Source organism: Grampus griseus (genome assembly GCF_964374135.1).
Source record: "Grampus griseus genome assembly, chromosome: 5".
In the NCBI taxonomy this organism is placed as follows: domain Eukaryota; kingdom Metazoa; phylum Chordata; class Mammalia; order Artiodactyla; family Delphinidae; genus Grampus; species Grampus griseus.
Window position 1 is genome coordinate 84,335,760 of NC_138998.1, and position 12,827 is coordinate 84,348,586.

Genomic DNA, 12,827 nt, shown 5'->3' on the forward strand with positions numbered 1-12,827 from the left:
TTAAGCTTTTTTTTTTTTTTTTCTTTTAAGGTTTAAACAAGGAACCAGCTAAAGGATCCATTCTAATTCACTATTTTTTTCTAACTCTCCCTCCATCCATCTCCCTCTCCTCCTTGGCAACCACTAACTAAAGCTTATATCCCCCAAAACTATGTACTAAGATAAAGATGAACCATAAGTTAAATAGCTCTAAAATGCACACTTATGGCCCTGTGTTGGATCACCCAAGTGATTTGGAAATCTTCAAATATGAAAATTGGAATAATGTAGTTCTAGACTAATAGAAACCCCAGAAGACCTCAGGAGAAAGAAACTCTTTCCTCCTCTACAGGGGAAAAATATTCTAACATCAAGTAAAGAAAGGTTGATTGAAAATTCCAATAAATTGTTTCTCTAACATTATTTCCAATGTCTGGATGCTTGAAGGGAATAAGCTGATGAAGCCATGTAGAGACACGTGACCTTGATTTATATTTTTGGGTATCTATGAGTGAAGGTATTCCTTGGATAAGGAATGTTGTTGCTACCATTGGCTGTATCAGGAAGACAGACAATTGCTAATGGCTCAAGATTTTATAAAAATATTGATGAACTAGTTGTTGGCCAGGGCATCCAGTGCTAAGATGACTACCAGAAGTATCTCCAACTATGTTGACCCTTGGGTCCTGACCTTTATCATGGGTGTCCTGGTTAAGGGATGTAAAACAGCAACTCTCCAGTGGGTTTATCATGCATGATGGTAGTTGATACCATGTGTACAGTGTATGACTGTATATTAATCTTGTATTTTGCAACTTTATTCTAATACAGACTTTAAGATTTTTCTATATATAGTATCATGTCATCTGTAAAAAGTGAGTTTTACTTCTACCCTTCCAATTTGTCTTATTTTTCTTATTTGATTGCTGTTGCCAGGCCTTCCAATACTATGTTAAAAATATTAATAGAATTGGTGAGAGTGGGCATCCTTGTCTTTTTCCCGATTTTATAGGAAAAGCTTTCAGTTCTTCACTATTGAGTATGATGATAGCTCTGCGTTTGTCATAAACGGCCCTTTTTATGTTGAGGTATGTTCCCTCAAGGCCAACATTGATAAGTTGTTTTTTGTTTATTATGAATGGATGTTGAAATTCATGAAATGCTTTTTCTGCATCTATTGAGATGATAATGTGATTTTTTTAACATCTTTATTGGAGTATAATTGCTTTACAATGGTGTGTTAGTTTCTGCTTTATAACAAAGTGAATGAGTTATACATATACATATGTCCCCATATCTCTTCCTTCCTGTGTCTCCCTCCCTCCCACACTCCCTATCCCACCCCTCTAGGTGGTCACAAAGCACTGAGCTGATCTCCCTGTGCTATGCGGCTGCTTCCCACTAGCTATCTATTTTACGTTTGCTAGTGTATATATGTCCATGCCACTCTCTCGCTTTGTCACAGCTTACCCTTCCCCCTGCCCATATCCTCAAGTCCGTTCTCTAGTAGGTCTGTGCCTTTATTCCCGTCTTACCCCTAGGTTCTTCATGACATTTTTTTCCCTTAAATTCCATATATATGTGTTAGCATACGGTATTTGTCTTTCTCTTTCTGACTTACTTCACTCTGTATAACAGACTCTAGGTCCACCCACTTCATTACAAATAGCTCAATTTCATTTCTTTTTATGGCTGAGTAATATTCCATTGTATATATGTGCCACATCTTCTTTATCCATTCATCCGATGATGGACACTTAGGTTGATTCCATCTCTGGGCTATTGTAAATAGAGATGCAATGAACATTTTCATACATGACTCTTTTTGAATTATGGTTTTCTCAGGGTATATGCCGAGTAGTGGGATTGCTGGGTCATATGGTAGTTCTATTTTTAGTTTTTTAAGGAACCTCCATACTGTTCTACATAGTGGCTGTACTAATTCACATTCCCAGCAGCAGTGCAAGAGTGCTCCCTTTTTTTTTTTTTTTTTTTTGCGGTATGCGTGCCTCTCATTGTTGTGGCCTCTCCCGTTGTGGAGCACAGGCTCCGGACGTGCGGGCTCAGCGGCCATGGCTCACGGGCCCAACCAGTCCGCGGCATGTGGGATCTTCCCGGACTGGGGCACGAACCTGTGTCCCCTGCATCGGCAGGAGGACTCTCAACCACTGCGCCACCAGGGAAGCCCGAATGTTCCCTTTTCTCCACACCCTCTCCAGCATTTATTGTTTCTAGATTTTTTGATGATGGCCATTCTCACTGGTGTGAGATGATATCTCATTGTAGTTTTGATTTGCATTTCTCTAATGATTAATGATGTTGCGCATTCTTTCATGTGTTTGTTGGAAGTCTGTATATCTTCTTTGGAGAAATGTCTATTTAGGTCTTCTGCCCATTTTTGGATTGGGTAGTTTGTTTTTTTGTTATTGAGCTGCATGAGCTGCTTATAAATTTTGGAGATTAATCCTTTGTCAGTTGCTTCATTTGCAAATATTTTCTCCCATTCTGAGGGTTGTCTTTTCATCTTGTTTATGGTTTCCTTTGCTGTGCAAAAGCTTTGAAGTTTCATTAGGTCCCATTTGTTTATTTTTGTTTTTATTTCCATTTCTCTAAGAGATGGGTCAAAAAGAATCTTGCTGTGATTTATGTCATAGAGTGTTCTGCCTATGTTTTCCTCTAAGACTTTGATAGTTTCTGGCCTTACATTTAGGTCTTTAATCCATTTTGAGCTTATTTTTGTGTATGGTGTTAGGGAGTGATCTAATCTCATACTTTTACATGTAGCTGTCCAGTTTTCCCAGCACCACTTATTGAAGAGGCTGTCCTTTCTCCACTGTACATTCCTGCCTCCTTTATCAAAGATAAGGTGACCATATGTGCGTGGGTTTATCTCTGGGCTTTCTATCTTGTTCCATTGATCTATCTTTCTGTTTTTGTGCCAGTACCATACTGTCTTGATTACTGTAGCTTTGTAGTATAGCCTGATTCCTCCAGCTCCGTTTTTCGTTCTCAAGATTGCTTTAGCTTTTCGGGGTCTTTTGTGTTTCCATACAAATTGTGAAATTTTTTGTTCTAGTTCTGTGAAAAATGCCAGTGGTAGTTTGATAGGGATTGCATTGAATCTGTAGATCGCTTTGGGTAGTAGAGTCTTTTTCACAATGTTAATTCTTCCTATCCAAGAACATGGTATATCTCTCCATCTATTTGTATCTTTAATATCTTTCATCAGTGTCTTATAATATTCTGCATACAGGTCTTTTGTCTCCTTAGGTAGGTTTATTCCTAGATATTTTATTCTTTTTGTTGCAGTGGTAAATGCGAGTGTTTTCTTGTTTTCACTTTCAGATTTTTCCTCATTAGTGTATAGGAATGCCAGAGACTTCTGTGCATTAATTTTGTATCCTGCTACTTTACCAAATTCATTGATTAGCTCTAGTAGTTTTCTGGTAGCATCTTTAGGAATCTCTATGTATAGTATCATGTCATCTGCAAACAGTGACAGCTTTACTTCTTCTTTTCTGATTTGGATTCCTTTTATTTCCTTTTCTTCTCTGATTGCTGTGGCTAAAACTTCCAAAACTATGTTGAATAAGAGTGTGGAGAGTGGGCAACCTTATCTTGTTCCTGATCTTAGTGGAAATGGTTTCAGATTTTCACCATTGAGGATGATGTTGGCTGTGGGTTGGTCACATATGGCCTTTATTATGTTGAGAAAAATTCCCTCTATGCCTACTTTCTGTAGGATTTTTATCATAAATGGGTGTTGAATTTTGTCAAAAGCTTTCTCTGCATCTATTGAGATGATCATATGGTTTTTCTCCTTCAATTTGTTAATATGGTTTATCACATTGATAGATTTGCGTATATTGAAGAATCCTTGCATTCCTGGAATATACCCTACTTGATCATGGTGTATGATCCTTTTAATGTGCTGTTGGATTCTGTTTGCTAGTATTTTGTTGAGGGTTTTTGCATCTATGTTCATCAGTGATATTGGCCTGTAGTTTTCTTTCTTTGTGACATCCTTGTCTGGATTTGGTATCAGGGTGATGCTGGCCTCGTAGAATGAGTTTGGGAGTGTTCCTCCCTCTGCTATATTTTGGAAGAGTTTGAGAAGGATAGGTGTTAGCTCTTCTCTAAATGTTTGATAGAATTTGCTTGTGAAGCCATCTGGTCCTGGGCTTTTGTTTGTTGGAAGATTTTTAATCACAGTTTCGATTTCAGTGCTTGTGATTGGTCTGTTCATATTTTCTATTTCTTCCTGATTCAGTCTCGGCAGGTTGTGCATTTCTAAGAATTTGTCCATTTCTTCCAGGTTGTCCATTTTATTGGCATAGAGTTGCTTGTAGTAATCTCTCATGATCTTTTGTTATTTCTGCAGTGTCACTTGTTACTTCTTTTTCATTTCTAATTCTATTGATTTGAGTCTTCTCCCTTTTTTTCTTGTTGAGTCTGGCTAATGGTTTATCTATTTTGTTTATCTTCTGAAAGAACCAGCTTTTAGTTTTGTTGATCTTTGTAATTGTTTTCTTTGTTTCTATTTCATTTATTTCTGCCCTGATCTTTATGATTTCTTTCCTTCTGCTAACTTTGGGGTTTTTTTGTTCTTCTTTTTCTAATTGCTTTAGGTGCAAGGTTAGGTTATTTCTTAAGGTGGGATTGTATTGCTATAAACTTCCCTCTTAGAACTGCTTTTGCTGCATCCCATAGGTTTTGGGTCGTCGTGTCTCCATTGTCATTTGTTTCTAGGTATTTTTTGATTTCCTCTTTGATTTCTTCAGTGATCACTTCGTTATTAAGTAGTGTATTGTTTAGCCTCCATGTGTTTGTATTTTTTACAGATCTTTTCCTGTAATTGATATGTAGTCTCATAGCGTTGTGGTCAGAAAAGGTACTTGGTACAATTTCAGTTTTCTTAAATTTACCAGGGCTTGATTTGTGACTCAAGATATGATCTATCCTGGAGAATGTTCCATGAGCACTTGAGAAAAATGTGTATTCTGTTGTTTTTGGATGGAATGTCCTGTAAATATCAATGAAGTCCATCTTGTTTAATGTATCATTTAAAGCTTGTGTTTCCTTATTTATTTTCATTTTGGATGATCTGTCCATTGGTGAAAGTGGGGTGTTAAAGTCCCCTACTACGAATGTGTTACTGTCGCTTTCCCCTTTTATGGCTGTTAGTATTTGCCTTGTATATTGAGGTGCTCCTATGTTGGGTGCATAAATATTTACAATTGTTATATCTTCTTCTTGGATTGATCCCTTGATCATTATGTAGTGTCCTTCTTTGTTCTCTTCTAATAGTCTTTATTTTAAAGTCTATTTTGTCTGATATGAGAATTGCTACTCCAGCTTTCTTTTGGTTTCCATTTGCATGGAATATCTTTTTCCATCCCCTTACTTTCAGTCTGTATGTGTCTCTAGGTCTGAAATGGGTCTCTTGTAGACAGCATATATATGGGTCTTGTTTTTGTATCCATTCAGCCAATCTGTGTCTTTTGGTGGGAGCATTTAGTCCATTTACATTTAAGGTAATTATCGATATGTATGTTCCTATTCCCATTTTCTAAATTGTTTTGGGTTCGTTATTGTAGGTCTTTTCCTTCTCTTGTGTTTCTTGCCTAGAGAAGTTCCTTTAGCATTTGTTGTAAAGTTGGTTTGGTGGTGCTGAACTCTCTCAGCTTTTGCTTGTCTGTAAAGGTTTTAATTTCTCCATCAAATCTGAATGAGATCCTTGCTGGGTAGAGTAATCTTGGTTGCAAGTTTTTCTCCTTCATCACTTTCAATATGTCCTGCCAGTCCCTTCTGGCTTGCAGAGTTTCTGCTGAAAGATCAGCTGTTAACCTTATGGGGATTCCCTTGTGTGTTATTTGTTGTTTTTCCCTTGCTGCTATTAATGTGCTTTCTTTGTATTTAATTTTTGACAGTTTGATTAATATGTGTCTTGGCATATTTCTCCTTGGATTTATCCTGTATGGGACTCTCTGTGCTTCCTGGACTTGATTAACTATTTCCTTTCCCATATTAGGGAAGTTTTCAACTATAATCTCTTCAAATATTTTCTCAGTCCCTTTCTTTTTCTCTTCTTCTTCTGGATCCCCTATAATTCGAATGTTGGTGCGTTTAATGTTGTCCCAGGGGTCTCTGAGACTGTCCTCAGTTCTTTTCATTCTTTTTTCTTTATTCTGCTCTGCAGTAGTTATTTCCACTATTTTATCTTCCAGGTCACTTATCCATTCTTCTGCCTCAGTTTTTCTGGTATTGATCCCATCTAGGGTATTTTTAATTTCATTTATTGTGTTGTTCATCATTGCTTGTTTCATCTTTAGCTCTTCTAGGTCCTTGTTAAATGTTTCTTGCATTTTGTCTATTCCATTTCCAAGATTTTGGATCATCTTTACTATCATTATTCTGAATTCTTTTTCAGGTAGACTGCCTATTTCCTCTTTCTGGTGGGTTTTTATCTTGCTCCTTCATCTGCAGTGTGTTTTTCTGTCTTCTCATTTTGCTTATCTTACTGTGTTTGGGGTCTCCTTTTTGCAGGCTGCAGATTCATAGTTCCCGTTGTTTTTGGTGTCTGTCCCCAGTGGCTAAAGTTGGTTCAGTGGGTTGTGTAGGCTTCCTGGTGGAGATAATGTGATTTTTACCATTCATTTTTTTTAACGTGCTATATCATATTGAGTTTTGTGGATATTGAACCATCCTTGCATCTCTGGAATAAATCCCACTTGATCATGCTGTATGATCCTTTTTATATATGATCTTTTCTACATATTGCTGAATTTTGTTTTCTAATATTTTGTTGAGGATTTTTGCTATTGACCTGTAATTTTCTTTTTTTTGTAGTGTATTTGGTTTTGGTATCAGGGTAATGGTGGCCTCATAGAATGAATTTGGAAGTGTTCAATTTTTTGGAACAGTTTGAGAAGGATAGGTATTAGATCTTTTTATATATTTGGTAGAATTCCCCTGTGAAGTCATAGACTTGTTTGCTGGGAGTTTTTTGATTACTAATTCAATTTCACTACTAGTGATTGGTCTGTTCAAATTGTATATTTCTTTCTGATTCAGTCTATGTAGATTGTATGTTTCTAGAAATTTATCCATTTCTTCTAGGTCATCCAATTTGTTAGCATATAACCTTTCACAGTATTCTGTTGTGATTTTTTTGTTTCTCTGTGATGTCAGTTCTAATTTTTCCTCTCTCATTTATTATTTTGTTTACTTGGGTCCTCTCTCTTTTCTTCTAAATGATCCTGGCTAAAAGATAATCAATTTTGTTCATGTTTTGTTAAAAAAAAAACAGCTCTTGATTTCATTGCTGTTTTCTGTTTTTTTGGGTCTCTATTTCCTCTCTGATCTTTATTTCCTTTCTTCTGCTGATTTCTTTTGGCTTTGTTTTCTTTTTGTAATTCCTTTAGGTGGTCCGTTAGGTTATTTGATATTTTTCTTGTTTCTTGAAATAGGCGTGCATCACTATAAACTTCATCTTAGAACTGCTTTTGCTGTGTCCATAGCTTTTGGAAAGTTATGTTTTTATTTCCATTTGTCTCATGATATTTGCTGATTTCCTCTTTGATTTATTCATTGGCCCTTTGGTTTTTCAGTAGCATGTTGTTTAGACCCCACATATTTGTGTTTTTGCCAATTTTCTTCATGTAATTGATTTCTAATTTCGTACCATGTTGTTGGAAAAAGTGCTTGATATCATTTCTGTTCTATTAAATTTGTTGAGACTTGTTTTGTGGCCTAGCATGTGTTCTGTCCTAGAGAAAGTGCCATGTTCACTTGACAATAATATGTATTCTGCGGTTTGGGGATGGAATGTTCTATATTTATCTATTAAGTCCAACTGGTCTAATGTGTCATTAAAAACCACCACTTCCTTATTGATTTTCTGTCTGGATGATCTGTCCATTGACATTAGTGGGGTGTTAAATTTCCCCTACTATTATTGTATTATTGTCAATTTTTTCCTTCATGTCTGTTAATATTTGCCTTATATGTTTAGGTGCTCCTATATTAGGTGCATATGTTTTTTAGAAACATTTAAAAAATATTTATTTATTTATTTGGCTGTGCTGGGTCTTAGTTGCAGCATGCAGGATCTTTAGTTGTGACCTGCAGGAACTTCACTGTGGCATGTGGGATCTGGTTCTCTGACCAGGGATTGAACCTGGGTCTCCTACATTGGGAGTGCAGAGCCTAAGCTGCTGGACCACCAGGGAAGTCCCAGATGCATATATGTTAATGAATGTTATATTCTCTTCCTGTATTGATCCCTTAATCACTGCATAGTGCCCTTCTTTGTCTTTTGTGTAAAATTTGTTTTAAGGTCTGCTTTGTCCTATATGAGTATTGCTACCCCAGCTTTCTTGTCATTTCCATTTGCATGAAATATATTTTTCCGTCCCCTCATTTTCAGTCTCTGTGTGTCTTTAGCTTTGAAGTCAGTCTTTTGTAAGCAGCATATGGATGGGTCTTTTTTTAAAAGACCCAATGAGCCACCCATAATTCTTTGTTGAAGTATTTGGTCCATTGACATTTAAAGTAGTTATTTATAGGCATGTACTTATTGCTATTTTGTTACTTGTTTTCTGGCTGTTTTTGTAGTTCTTCTGTGTTCTTTTAGTTTCTTCACTTGTGGTTTATCCTGTTTGGGAATCTCTGTGCTTCCTGTACCTGGATATCTATTTCCTTCTGCAGGTTTGGGAAGTTTTCAGCCATAATTTCATCAAATAGATTATCAACCCCTTTCTCTCTCTCTCTTCTCCTTCTCGGATCTCTATAATGGGAATGTTAGTATGCTTGATGGTGTCCCAGAGGTCCCTTAAACTATCCTCATTTAAAATTTTTTTTTTCTTTTTGCTATTCTGATTGGGTGATTTCCATTATTCTACCTTCAAGATCACTTATGCTTTCTTCTGTATCACTTAGTTTGCTCTAATTCCTTCTAGTGTGTTTTTCATTTGTTACTGTATTCTTCAGCTCTGATTATTTTTAATATTTTTCTAGTTTTTGTTAAAATTCTCACGTGTTCATCTATTCTTTTTTCAAATTCAGTTAGCATATGTATTACTAATGCTTTGAGCTCTTTATCTGGTAAATTGTTTCTGTTTCATTAATCGTTTTTTTTTTTAAGGGTTTTTTCCCTTGTTCTTTTGTTTGTAACAAATTCCTCTGTCCTCTCATTTTGTTTAACTTTCTCTGTCTCTACTCCTACTTTTTCCAAAATTTCACACTGGTTTTTTCTGTTGTATAAATGACAGATCTTCCGTATTTTCTAGCTTAAAAAAATCTCTCCAGGCTGTATTTTACAGATTTCTTCTCATATTTTCTACTGACTAGTAATCTCTTCAGTTATCTGGTGTTAAAGCCATCCTTTGTGATCTTATTTTCAACTTCTGTATTTTTTAGTTCTTGAAGTTTTATTTGGTTGTTTGTCATATTTGTGTTGTTAGTTTTATATTTTTTTTGCTTCCTGTGGATACTTCTATATTCCTTTACATATAGTAAGCATAATTGTTTTTTGGACTGAGTCTGTTAGTTTCAACATCTGAAGTCTTTATGGATTTTTTTGGTATTTGTTTTGTTGACTCTCACTTTTTTTTTTTTTTTTTTTTTTTTTTTTTTTTGCGGTACGCGGACCTCTCACCGCTGCGGCCTCTCCCGCTGCGGAGCACAGGCTCCGGACGCGCAGGCCCAGCGGCCATGGCTCAGGGGACCAGCCGCTCCGCGGCATGTGGGACCCTCCCGGACCGGGGCGCAAACCCGCGCCCCCTGCATCGGCAGGCGGACTCCCAACCACTGCGCCACCAGGAAAGCCCGACTCTCACTTTTGATGTCTTATTTCTAATGTGTCTGGTTATTTTATCTTCATGGATATGGATTGACCATATCTTCACTGAATGAATAAATGAATACCCTTTTCTGTACTCAAAAAAATTCTATTCTGAGGAGAAAAGTGTGAAAGGATACACATCAACTTTTTAGCATTCATTATATATGTTTGGGGTCAGGGAGAGAAGTGTAATAGTTAACTTTTATTTCATTTGTGACAATATTTATTACTTTTATGACTTGACTCATAAAATACAAACACAGCTCCTCTGAGGCTCTTGTAACTTGGCTATATCACCTTCTATCTTTTTATATTGCCGTTATCATCTGACCACCTGGTCAAGCCTGCCCCTTTATTAAAATTTTGAGAATATGGTTATCTTTCTCTTTATCCGAAGTGTAAATAATTATACTGAATGATATTAACACCATGTGCCTAGTCAATCAAATCACATCAGCCTCTGAGCTTCTTGACCTCTTCATTTCCCATGACCTTTACAGTTTATCCACACACGTTCACAGCCATCCACTGGGCACTATTACCACAGTTTATTAGTTTACTAGGACCTCCATAACAAAATACCACAGTCTGGGTGGCTTAAAGAACAGGGATTTATTTTCTCACAGTTCTTTAGGCTAGAAGTTTAAGATCAAGGTGCTGACAGGTTTGATTTCTTCTGAGACCTCTCTCCTTGCCTTGCAGATGGCCACCTTCTCACTGTGTCCTCACATGATTTTCCCTCTGTGTCCTAGTCTCCCCTTCTTATAAGGACACCAGTCCTATTGGATTAGGACCCACCCTAACAACTGTATTGTAACATAATTACCTGCTTAAAGGCCCCATCTCCAAATACAGTCACATTCTGAGATACTGGGGGTTAGGACTTCTGCATAAGAATTTGGAGGGACATGATTCAGACTACAACATCTTGTAAGAACTCAACTTTAAAAGTCTACTATTCCGATATCTCACATTCTAACCTCAACCTCTCTTCTATCCAGCCTGTTAACTTAGCTACTTCTGCTCTACTTGTTCTCTGAAGTCACAGGCACCCCTTGTTCATTCACCATTTGCTTTTCCTCACTCATTAGTCCACTCTTGTCTTAAGTTCCCCTATATCCGGCTTAAATGTAATGATTCTTTTCAGTAGGGTTCAATAGCACTCTTCCAATGCCTTGAGCTCCCTTCTCTTTTTTTCATACACTTCTGGCAAAAATCCATCCCTGAATGCCCCCAACTGATTTGTATTTGCCTACAGTGATTACCAAGGGCAGCTGGAGGTAGTCATACATCAGAGAAGATTAGCTTCTCCATAATTTAGTGACTCAAATGGCCTCAACACAATTCATGGTATGGCTTAGCAATCCTATGACATTGTTCTTATCAATTCTCTTTCACCCACAATGAACACTTAAAAACTTCTCCTCTCCTCAAAGCTTCAAGCCTCCCACTAGTTCGCTCACTCTCATTCTCAGCATCACTTATTTCATAGAGTAGGAGCCCTCTGCCAGGAACTCCTTTAACTTCCCACTACCAAACGTAAAATCCTGTTACCTCTTCATGTACCTGCTCCTCTTCCTTTTTTTTTTTTTACAATAGAGGTGCTGTGTGCCTTCCTACTTGAGGCCAATTCTCCCTTGTGACCTTTGGATTCTACTCCCACTTTTTTCAACATTTCACACATTTATTTTCTCTTTTCTGTCATATAAATTTAACCTTACTTGTTAAATGGATTATTTCCATCAGTATTTAAATATATTCAAAACTGTCATGTATAAAAAATAAATTTCTTGACTTCATGTTCTCCTCCAGTCACTGCTCCATGTTTCTCCTCCCAATTTTCTTAAGGGGATTGTTTATTCCCACGAACTGCATTTCCTTACACCTACTCCGTCCTTTACACATTCTTACGAGTTTCTTGTGTCTCATAATTCCACCAGATCAGCTCCTCTAAAGATACCGGTGGTATCCATTTAACAGTTTTAGTTCTTATCTTCTTGCCCTCTTAGCCTCAATTGACCTTGTTGAGCCTCACTTCCTCTTTGAAATACCATCTTTGTTTGATTTGGGGGACATTATGCTCTCCTTGTTCCTTCTCTTACATCTTGTCACTCCTTCTCAGTCTCCCTTACTCAGCCATTGAGTGTTGTTTCCCCGAGGCTCTGTCCCAGTCTCTCTTCTCACTCTGTTCTCTTCACCTAGATGATACCACCAAGGCCACAACTTTCTTAAAAGCCCAAATGTGCCACATGATATTTGCACATGGTATGTCCTTTACATAGCATGCTCCCTCAAACCCTCCCCTAAGTCATTATAAAAATATCTTCTACTCATCCTTCACCTTGAGACTTAGGTACCACCTTCTCAGGAAGCCTGTACAACCTCCTTACTCTTGTGGTATCTCTGCAACACTTATTGCAGTTATAATTTACATTTATTTATATGATTTGTTAAATGACAGGCTCTCCCGTTGGAGGTAAGCTTCATGATGGCAGAGACAATCCCTATTTTTCTTGTTATAATTTTGCCTCTAGCCCTCTACAAAATTCTGAACACATAATAGGTATATAATAAGTATAGAATAGAATAACTGAATGAATAAACATTTCAAATAAACATTTTGAATAACGTTTCTGTAGACTATCAAGATGGGGATTTCCCACACATGGTTAAATACATGATTTTGGACTGGACTAGAGAGATTAATCTGCAGTCTAATTGCTTGTGAGTGGTAATGAAGCCTTGATTGGCTATAAGATTTCCCAGGGCATGTTTATGGAGAGAAAGAAGAGGGAAGTGAACAAAAATCTTGGGGACATCCACATTAAATGAACTCAGGCAGAGAGAGGATGATCAGTCAAAGGAGGCTGAGGTTGTATATGCCATTCACATACTGCAGATTTTCCTTGGCAGTCCTAATTTTAATATTCTGCTGTTTGGGATAACATTTCACAACCAAATTTTGGCTCAGAAAATATGGCATCTATAAGGGAAATGAATCTAA

The 12,827-nt window shown here is 37.1% G+C and overlaps 1 protein-coding gene across 1 annotated transcript in view; it reads left to right on the top strand.

Annotated features, from left to right (window-relative positions):
• The window catches only part of CFAP44 (cilia and flagella associated protein 44), a gene marked incomplete at its 3' end in the record, with an annotated part of 129,482 nt that overhangs the window by 50,229 nt on the left and 66,426 nt on the right, over positions 1-12,827 (top strand). The window lies entirely within an intron of this gene.